The following is a 9,533-nucleotide window of genomic DNA, read 5'->3' as shown; positions in this document are numbered from 1 at the left end:
CCCTGGAGCTGACATGGCCCTTCAAAATTGTCCTGAATTGACAAGTCATTGGTTGTAGTTTTCTCCTGGGGAGATTACACACCGTTGGTTAGGTTAAATCATTCAATTAAAAGCAATGATTAGCCTTGGTCAGTTTTCTCAGTGGTTAGAGCATTGGCCAGCGGACCAAAGAGTTGCAGGCTCTATTCCCAGTAAATAGCACATATTGCGTTGCAATCCCTGAATCCATATCGATGTTTTTCTATCCCCCTCCCTTCTACTCTCTCTAAAAAAAAAAAAAAAAAAATTCCATGGAAAAAATATCCTTGGGTGAGAATTTAACAACAACCACAAAAAAAAACACAACTAAGCAAAAATTTTACTATGAATATGAAAACATGATCCAATTATATTTTCTCTGTACAATTCTACATTAAATATGAATAAACATAAATAAAAAATTAAAGAATGATAAATGATATACCATGGATTAGCTACACTATTATCAATAAAATAGATATCAAAACAAGATATTTATTAGGGATTAAAATAACTATTTCATAATGATAAAGAGGTCAATAGGCCAAGAAGACATACTAAACTTAAATGTGTATGCACTGGACAGACAAATATCACATGATCTCATTTATATGTGGATTCTAATGAACAAAATAAACTGACAAACAATATATATCCAGAGACATGTAAACATGCAACACACTGAGAATTCTCGGGGGAGGGGCAGGGAGAGATTAACCAAAGAATTTATATGCATATATGCATAACCCATGGACACAGACAATAGTTTGGTGAAAGCCTAGGGAGGAGGTGGAAGTGGGGAGGAGGGGGGTCAATGGGGAAAAAAAAGGAGGACATCTGTAATACTTTTAAAATAAAGATAAATTTTAAAAATGTTAAGCACTTAATAACAGAGTTTCAAAATAAATGAAGCAGAAAATTATAAGAAAAATACACAAATATATTGTGAGATTTCAATACCTCTCTTTCAATAATTGATAGAACTAGTAGAGGAAAATCAGTAAAGATATAAAAGACTTGAACAGCATTATCAACCAACATGACATAATTAACATTTACAGAACACTACACCCAACATCATTAAATATACATTCTTCTTAGAATACATATTTTTAAAAATTTATTTTTTATCTTTTTAAAAATGTTTTTTTATTGATTTCAGAGAGAGAAAGGGAGAGGGAGAGAGAGATGGAAACATCAATGACGAGAGAAAGTAATTGATTGGCTGCCTCCTGCACTCCCCCCCCCCCCCCCCCCCCCGGGGATGAGCTAGAGGTGGCGCTGCAACACAAGTGGAGTGGGAGAGGGGTAGAGAAGAAGCCCCCTTTCTCACGGCCTTCCTTCACCAGTTCAGCTGACACTTGGGAAACTGTATTCTAAAGGTTAGTTATTACTGAAGGCGATGAACAGCAGCAGGGATTTGGGGAGCTGTTTTGGGTTTGTGGTTGTCTGTCAACATTTCCCTTGTCCAATGCAGGCGTTTTCACTTTTTAATCCTCATTCATAGTAATCCTTCTTCTCTGTCCCTTCTCTATGTCTTGGGCGCCCCCTCTGGCATCTGTCCTGGTATTGAAGCTATCTCTGCAAGGGTTGTGAAGACCCTCCTGAGTGAGGACTGCGGGGTCCACACGCCTCAGAGCAGAGGGCACTACAGAATCCAACTCCTGGTGTTACTGTCAGATCTACAGGACCTTGGGTGGGGCTCTCAGGCTGAGCAATGCCCCCTGCCTCCACATGCCTGGGGAAATCTGGGGGAGTCAGAGCCTTGGTCTGAGGGACACAGACTGAGGTCAACAGAGGGCGGAGGACCTGGTATTTGCAGATCCAAGTGGGGAATAGAGTCAGGACTTCCAGTTCCCTGGAACTGAGCTCTGCCTCTGCTATCAACCCTGGGGGACCCCAGAAACCCTGTCTGGATGTGCCTACCATTGACGTCTGCCTCGGATGTCTGAGAGAGGTGAGCACCGCCTCTGGGAGGCCAGCTTCGGGTCAGTAGAGGGAAGGAGCCCAGTCCTGCAGAGAGTCAAAGTATGACCTTGAGGGTGTCTGAGGGCCACACAGAATCCAAGTTTACCCCTGCTGTCAACACTGAGAGTCCCAGGGGCTGGGTTGTCAGGCCGAGTACTATTTCCTGCAACCCACCTGCCCCCACCTCCTCAGAGAACTTGTGAGTCAAGGACAAGTTCTGAGGGGAGCAAACTCAGGTCAGCAGTGGGCGGGACCCAGACTTTGCCTGGAATCAAGGTGAGGACCAGAGGGAGGGCTGAGGGACCCCATGGAATCTATTTAAGGCCCCTGCCAGGAGCCCTGGGAATCTCCAGGCTTGGTGGAGTGGTGTGATGTCCACAGACTTCACCCGGGGGTCTTGGGTTTTGAGGGCCTCCATCTGGGAGTCCAGCCTCCCGGTTAACAGAAGAAGGGTCCCAAGACATGCCAGGGCTCATGGTGAGGACCATGGGGGAAGACAAAGTGACTCTGGACCCTAGAGCAGTCAGTCCTGGGATGCCCAACATGCCGGATGACCTCGAGCAGCCATTACTGACTTGCCCATGTTCAGGGTCTGAGACACTCTGGGGGCTCTGTGTAATGGCAGAGTCTCCGGTCGGCAGAGTGAGGGTCCAGGACCTCCCCGGAGTCAACGTGAGGACCCTGAGGCAGACTGAGGAACCCTGGACCCAGAAGAGTGTCCGTCCGGCAGGCTTCATGGAGGTGGGGGAGAGGGGGATGATCACACAGGGTGTTTCCTGATTTCTGCATCTATGTCTGAAAGACACTGGGGGTTTGATATAAGGAGCAGGGTTTCCGGCAGCAGAGGGGAGGACCCCAGTTCCTGCTGCTGTCAAGTTGAGGACATTGAGGGAGAAATAGGCGACCCTGGACACCAGAATACTCAGTCCTGGGAGGATGAGTGGGCGGGGTGACCACAGGTGGTGTTTCCTGACTTCTGTTTCCGGGACTGAATGAAACTCAGGACTTGGTAAAAAGTGTAGGGTCTCAGGCTTACAGTGGGGAGGACAGAGGTGTTGCCTGGAGTCAAGGGGTGTTTCATGCCTTCACATCCAGGTTGGTGAGACTTTGGCTTTCAGTATAAGGAACAGGGCCTCAGGTAGGCAGAGGAAGGACTCGAGATCTACTAGAGTCAATGTCAGGACCCTATGGGAAGATTGAGGGGACCCAGAAACCCTCAACCTAGATGCTCCACAAAAGCCAACTCCTGCTCTCAGCCACGGTAAGCCCAACAAATGCTTTCTGGTTGTAACTCATTCAGTGACTTCTGCCCGGGAATTCTGAGAGAGGTGAGGGCCAAGTCTGGGAGGCTGGTTATATAGGTCCATAGAGGGAAGGACCCCAGTCCTGCAGATAATAAAGATATGACCCTGAGCGAAGACTAGGGATCCCCACAGAATCCAGGTTTGCCCCTTCTGTCAGCACCGAGAGACCCGGGGTCTGGGCTGACTGACTGAGTACTGCTTCCTAAAACCCATCTCTTCACCTTCTCAGAGAACTTGGGAGTCAAGGACAAGGTCTGAGGGTAGCAACCTCAGGTTGGCAGAGGGCAAGACCCAGAGTTTGTCTAGAATCAATGTGAGGACCAGAGGGAGCGCTGAGAGACCCAGGGCAAGGTGGTGAGGCTGTGCCCTTCCCCAACTTCCTCATTGAAGGACTCAGTTCCTGGGGGCCTGGGTTTAAGAGGAGTGGATTCATGTTGGCAAATGGAGGTGTACAGGCTCTTTGTGGCATGTGTGTCAGTACCCTGAGGGAGCCAATAGAGACCATGTACAGGGGCACAGAATCTATCTCTGCTTTGAGGTTCCAGGTCTTCCCTAGAACTGAGGGGTCTGGCCTTCAGATAGAGAAGAAGGAACAAAATCCAGCTCTGTCCCTGGGAGCCCCTAGATAGGTTGGCTGCACTTGGAGTCCATTGAAAACTGCTTTGGAGGGCGGGAGAGACTAAGACTTTAGTATGAGGTGACCTGAGCAAAACTAAGTGGGCAGCGGACAGTGGCCAGGCCCTTCTGGGAATCAAGTTGAGGACAAGAAGGAGGGCCAAAAAAGCATGGAATCCATCTTCACTCCTCCTGTCAACCCTTATAATTCCAGGCTTTCGTGGCCTAATGTGATGTCCACAGGCTCCACTCATGGTGTCTCAAGGCAGTGAGATCTTTGGTTTGTGGGGCCTAGCCTCAGGTCAGCAGACGGGGAATCCCAGCAACTCCCAGGGATCAAGAAGAGAACCATAAGGGAGGACAGAGGAGACGTCACAGAAGCTTGCCCATGCTATCAGAGATAGAAAGCTCTGTGGCCGGATGACCACATGTGGCATCTCCTGACTTCCGCAAGTGGGTCTGAGAGAGACTGGGGCTTGGTGTAAAGAAGCAGAGCCTTGGGTTCACAGACAGGCGGGCACATGTCTTTATGGGAGTTGAAGTGAAGAACCTCAGGTAGGACTGAAGTGACCCTGGACCCCAGAACAGAAGTGACTCATTAGAAACCCATCTCTGCTCTCAGCCCTGGAAGATCCCTTGGTGGGAATGACCACATGTGGCATTTCCTGATACCCCCCATGTGGGTCTGAGAGCAACTAGCACTTGGTATAAGGATTGAGGCCTCAGGTCACCAGAGGGGAGGGCTGAGGTTCTGTGGGGAGTCAAGGTGAGGACCTTGAAGGAGGAGGGAAGACCTAGAACCCCAAGCAGAGATGGATTCTGTGACCCTGCACTTAGTCTGTATTGGCTCCAGAGCAGGAAAACCACATGAGATGTTTCCTGACTTCTGCCTCAGAGGTCTTCAGGATGTGAGGGCCTTGGTCTGAGGATTGTGGCTTCAGGACAGGGTGGCCTTGGCCTGCAGGACGCATCCTCAGGTTAGGAGAAGGGATAGATCTAGTCTCTACCAGGAAGAAATGTGGATATCTTGAGGTCACAGATTGGACTTGCACCACTGAAAGAGGGTTTCCACTGAAATCAGTCCTGTCTCTGTCATCCTTGAAGTCCCCAGACAAGGGTAGCCTCAAGTGGTGCACCCTTACTTCTGCCTTGGACTCTCAGGGCCATGAGGCTTGAAGGGGCAATTTCAGGTCAGCAGATGGGGCCACATCTGTTCAGCATAGAAAGGAGTCCCAGGATCTGCCAGATCTCAAGAAAAGGTCCACTGAGAGGGTAGAAGGTATGAAGGTTCCCCCACCCCAAAATGAAGGAACTTTAGTGTCTAGCTTGCCCTGTTCTCAGACTTGGGAAGACCTGGGCAGAAAGGGCTGGATGCTGCAAACTCCCCCTAATGCCACATGGTCGTGGATGGGGAAATCTTGAAGATGTGAGGACCTTGGTCTGAGAGAAATCCTGAGATCAGCAGAGGGATGAGTCTCAGGATCTGTCAGGTGTCAATGTGCTGATCATTCCTGAAGCCTCAGTGTGCAACCCCTTCTCAGAAAAGGAAAGATGACACAAAGGCCAGCTGTCCCCAGTTCTCAGCCCTGAACAGAACAACAGTAGACCTAAGTGGCATGCCTCTTTCTATCATGGGTGGGAAAGTAAGGAGTCCTCAGTGAGGTGAGGTCTTTGTCTAAGAGGGAGAGGTGGAATGTCCCAGTTGGGGAGCATGGAGGTAGGGCAAGTCCTGGCAAAAGTAAAAATGAATAACCTATAGGGGGACTGGGGAATGCAACCAGGACAGAGGGTTCAGTTACTGTTGCCAGCATTTTGTGCTACTGGCATGGGTTGAGGGAGGTGGAGTTTGTGCAGTGTGGTGCTTCCTAACTTGTCTCTTGGGGCTCTCAGGTAGGTGAAGACCTTGTTCTGAGTGGACGAAGTTAGGTCATCTGAGGAAGTGTATCTGCTCCACAATGAGAAGAGTCCTGGGTCTTGCCAAAGTGAAGGTGAAGACCCCTAGGGAAGAATGAGTGTACCACAAGCCCTGGGACAAAGAGGAGACCCCACAGAAATCCAGCCTACCCCTACTCTCAGTCCCGGAAACCCTGGGCAAGGCAATCAGGCTGAACCCCTCCTCATTTCCAGATTGGTGGTCATGGGAAGAGGAGGGCCTTAGTTTGAGGGTCTGGACACAGGTCAAGAGAGGCAGGATCCCAAACATTGAAATGGTGGTCGCAATGAGGAATGAAGGGACCCCTAATATCAGCACACATGGAGCCCAAGGCTGCTGAGCTTATTTTGGAAGGAATGGGGAGACCTGGAATTTGTGGGTGTATTGGCTCCCCTCACTTTATCCTCTAGTATCTTATGGAGATGAGGCCTTCACTTTAGGAGGGTGGCTTCAGGTCAATGGATGGAATAGTTTTCGCTCCTGCAGAGTGACAAGGTGAAGACTGAACGGGACCCTCATCCCAGGATAGATGAAATCAACAAAGTGTAGTCAAACACTATTGTTCCTCGGTGACACTTGTTAGACTCTGGGTAGGTGTGGCCAGATGTGGGGTGACCCCAGATCCTTTTGGCTAATCTCAGGGGTGTGTGGTCTTGTTCTGAAAGTTTTGTCTCAGGCCAGCAGAGAGGGAGAGGAAGGCCCTGCCAGGGGACCAGTGAAGACCCTTAGCGAGCATGGAGGGGATCACCCAACCAGAGCAGAGGAGACCCCACAGCATCTGATCCTACCTCATAACACTGTCCATCCCAGAACCTTGAGTTGTGCTAGCTGCACCCTGAGGAGCCATTTCACTTTCTCCTTCAGGATCTTACTGGACAGGCTGCTGAGGAGAGACCCTTGTGAGGCCCGAGAGCACCCCTAAGGAGGAAACCTGTAAGTCACCTTTGTCAGAACTGCTTAGGGTATGTTTCGCAGCTAAGGTCACTCATAATCCCTCTTTCTCACAGGTCTGTGGGTCCCCATTGCCCACTTTCTGCTCACACTACTGTCGCTGCCCCAGCACAAGTCATCATGCCTCAAGATCAGATGAGTAAGCTCTGCAAACCTGATGAAGACCATTAGGACCCAAGGGAGAACCAGGACCTGGTGGTGGTACAGCTATTAAGGCCTAAGGAACAGGAGGAGGCTGTGTCTCCCTTCTCCTCTGTCTCTTCCTCCCTCTCAGTCCTGTTCCCAGAAAGCTTGGAGGAGATGGCTGCTGCTGAAACACCAAGTCCTCCCCACAGCCCTCAGGGTGCCTGCCCTTCCCCCCCCTGCCATGGTAGCCCCTCCATGTAGCCAACCTGAAGAGGAGGGCTCCAGCGTCCAAGATAAGGAGGGGCTAAGCAGCAGGGAGGACTCTGAAGATGCCGAGTCCTTTTTCCAAGGTGCCCTATGTTTGAAGAAGGCTTACCTGGTGGCATTCCTGTTCCTGAAGTATTGTGCCAGGGAGTCAAGTCAACCACAAAGACAGAAATGTTGAGTAGCATCATCAAAGAGTACCAGGACCACTTCCCTGAGAACTTCAGTGCAGCCTCTGAGTGCATGCAGGTCCTCTTTGGCATTGATGTGAATGAAGTGAACCCCATCGATCACACCTATGTCCTGGTCACCACCTTGGGTCTCACCTATGACAGGATAGTGAGCGTTGGCACAGATTTCCCAACACTGGCCTCCTGGTCACACTTCTGTGGGTGATGGCTGCAAAGGGTGATTGTGTCCCTGAGGAGAAAGTCTGGAAGGCCTTGCATGTCAGGGGCTTGCATGATGGAAGGAGCATTGGATCTATGGAGAGCCCAGGGAGCTCATCACCAAAGTTTGGGTGCAAGAAAAGTACCTGGAGTACTGGTAGGTATCCAACAGCAATCCTGCACTTTACAAGTTCCTGTGGGGCCCCAGGGCCCATGCTGAGACCACCACATTGAAAGTTCTAGAGTTTTTGCTCATGGTTTATAGAGGGGATCCCAGTTCCATCCCATCCCTGCCTGAAGAGGCTATGAGTGATGAAGAAGAGGGGGACTGAGTCAAGTAGCACCCAGGCATGTTTCAGGCCCACATCTGGCAGCTTCTCCTGCTGGACATGATGTGAGGCCAATTCTTCACTCTGTGTTTGAGAAGAGGGCAGCCAACATTCTAGGTAGTGAGGCCCAGGGTGAGTTGCGGCAATAAGGGCTGTAGCACCTTTGGATTCCTATGATGGTTTAGAAATTTATCCTTGTTTTCTGTTGTTCTTTTTCATAGAAGTTTTCATAAGCTTCACCATCTAAGTTTGTGAATGACATTGAGCATACATGTATTTGCATTATCCAGGTCAAGAGTAAGAGTTTTGCTACAGTGTAACACAAATTGGGTCACCTTTCAGCTTAGTTTGTGATTCTGAACTAGATAACATGGCATTAGAATAAGATTTCCTTGGAAATGTAAAAGAACTCAGCAGTGCAATTGATGGGGTCAAGAAATAGAAAAATAAAAGTAAAAGGTTGTGAATTCTTGCTTCGTATCCCTTCTTGTCTGTCATTCTATGAAATAAACTATGTAAGTATCCTTGGATTTGCTTGGCTCAGTCAAGAAAGTGGAGACATTTCATCTGAATTAAGATGACCCCTGCTCAGTGGTTCATTTATTCCCCAGACATTCACTGAGCCTCTGTCCTCTGGAGGGCCCTGTGTTAGTAGTGGGGACACTAACATAAGCAGGGCACACCCACACACAGGATGATAGTGTAGGAGCTGCAGTTATATAAGGAAAGTTGTGAGGTGTCCCCTAAGTCCTACAGAACCAGTAAGAGAAGGGGAGAGGTGGTGGGGTTCAGGTGACAACATTCCAATATACATGGGCTGAGCCAGGGAAGTTTGGGGCTTTGGGAAACTGTGATTCCCTCTATGGGGTTGATTGTAATGAAGCTGAGTGGTTGCAGTGTCCAGACTCTGTAGAAGGTGCATCTTGGGAGTGAAAGTCTGAAATGGAGAGTTGCTCTGAAGTTCCCTTTGGATCATGGATAAACCAGAGAGAAATGTCCAACTGAGGCAGGAAAGGAGGGTGTTCGTCCTGTGTTTCCGTTGCATTGTAGGAGAACACAGTGAAGTGATAACTGTTCTATCCCCACCATCGGCAAGGATTTCATGAGAAATCCTTGAATTAATACCCCATAGTCACTGGACAGACACTCTTCTCCCTTGCCTGGGAAAGCCAGGGCTTTGTCCAATGAAATCAGAAATTATTTCAGTTTCCTTGAGTTTACCTTGGCCAATTTTAAGCAAGGGCCAGATTTACTGAGATGAAATGATGAAAAGTAGTTGGTTTTAGTGGAAGAACAGCTGCAAAACTGGAAAGGAGATAGTTTGGACTGGAATTAACTTGCACCTTGTTGGGGAGGACCCCACACCCAGATCGAATAAGCTATCCTCTAGAAGGGAAATACACTAAGCAGCAATTTATACAGACATTCTATTCAGTTTCCAGTTGCATTGCAAGTTCTCTGAAAGGTCATGGAAACATGTTTAGAGGAGAAAGTGGTAAGGTCTGGGGTGATAATAATACAAAAAACAACTACCAATCACTGTAGATTCAATAGATGCAAGTGTCCATGTTTGTGTCTGTTCAGAAGGCAGCAGAGACACAGGTGAACATTGTGGCCTTGCATCAAAAGGAAGAAA

General features: G+C 48.8%; 1 pseudogene across 1 annotated transcript; it reads left to right on the top strand.

The window, feature by feature from the left end:
• Positions 1–7,089: 7,089 nt before the first annotated feature.
• Positions 7,090–7,900, top strand: LOC308550999 (melanoma-associated antigen 10 pseudogene; annotated as a pseudogene). Its single transcript has one exon. The product of its transcript is annotated as a melanoma-associated antigen 10 pseudogene (transcript).
• Positions 7,901–9,533: the final 1,633 nt, after the last annotated feature.

This window comes from Miniopterus schreibersii (assembly GCF_964146895.1).
Source record: "Miniopterus schreibersii genome assembly, chromosome: X".
Taxonomy (NCBI): Eukaryota; Metazoa; Chordata; class Mammalia; order Chiroptera; family Miniopteridae; genus Miniopterus; species Miniopterus schreibersii.
Note: the sequence above shows the minus strand (reverse complement) of the source record. Positions and strands in the feature narration are given on the sequence as shown.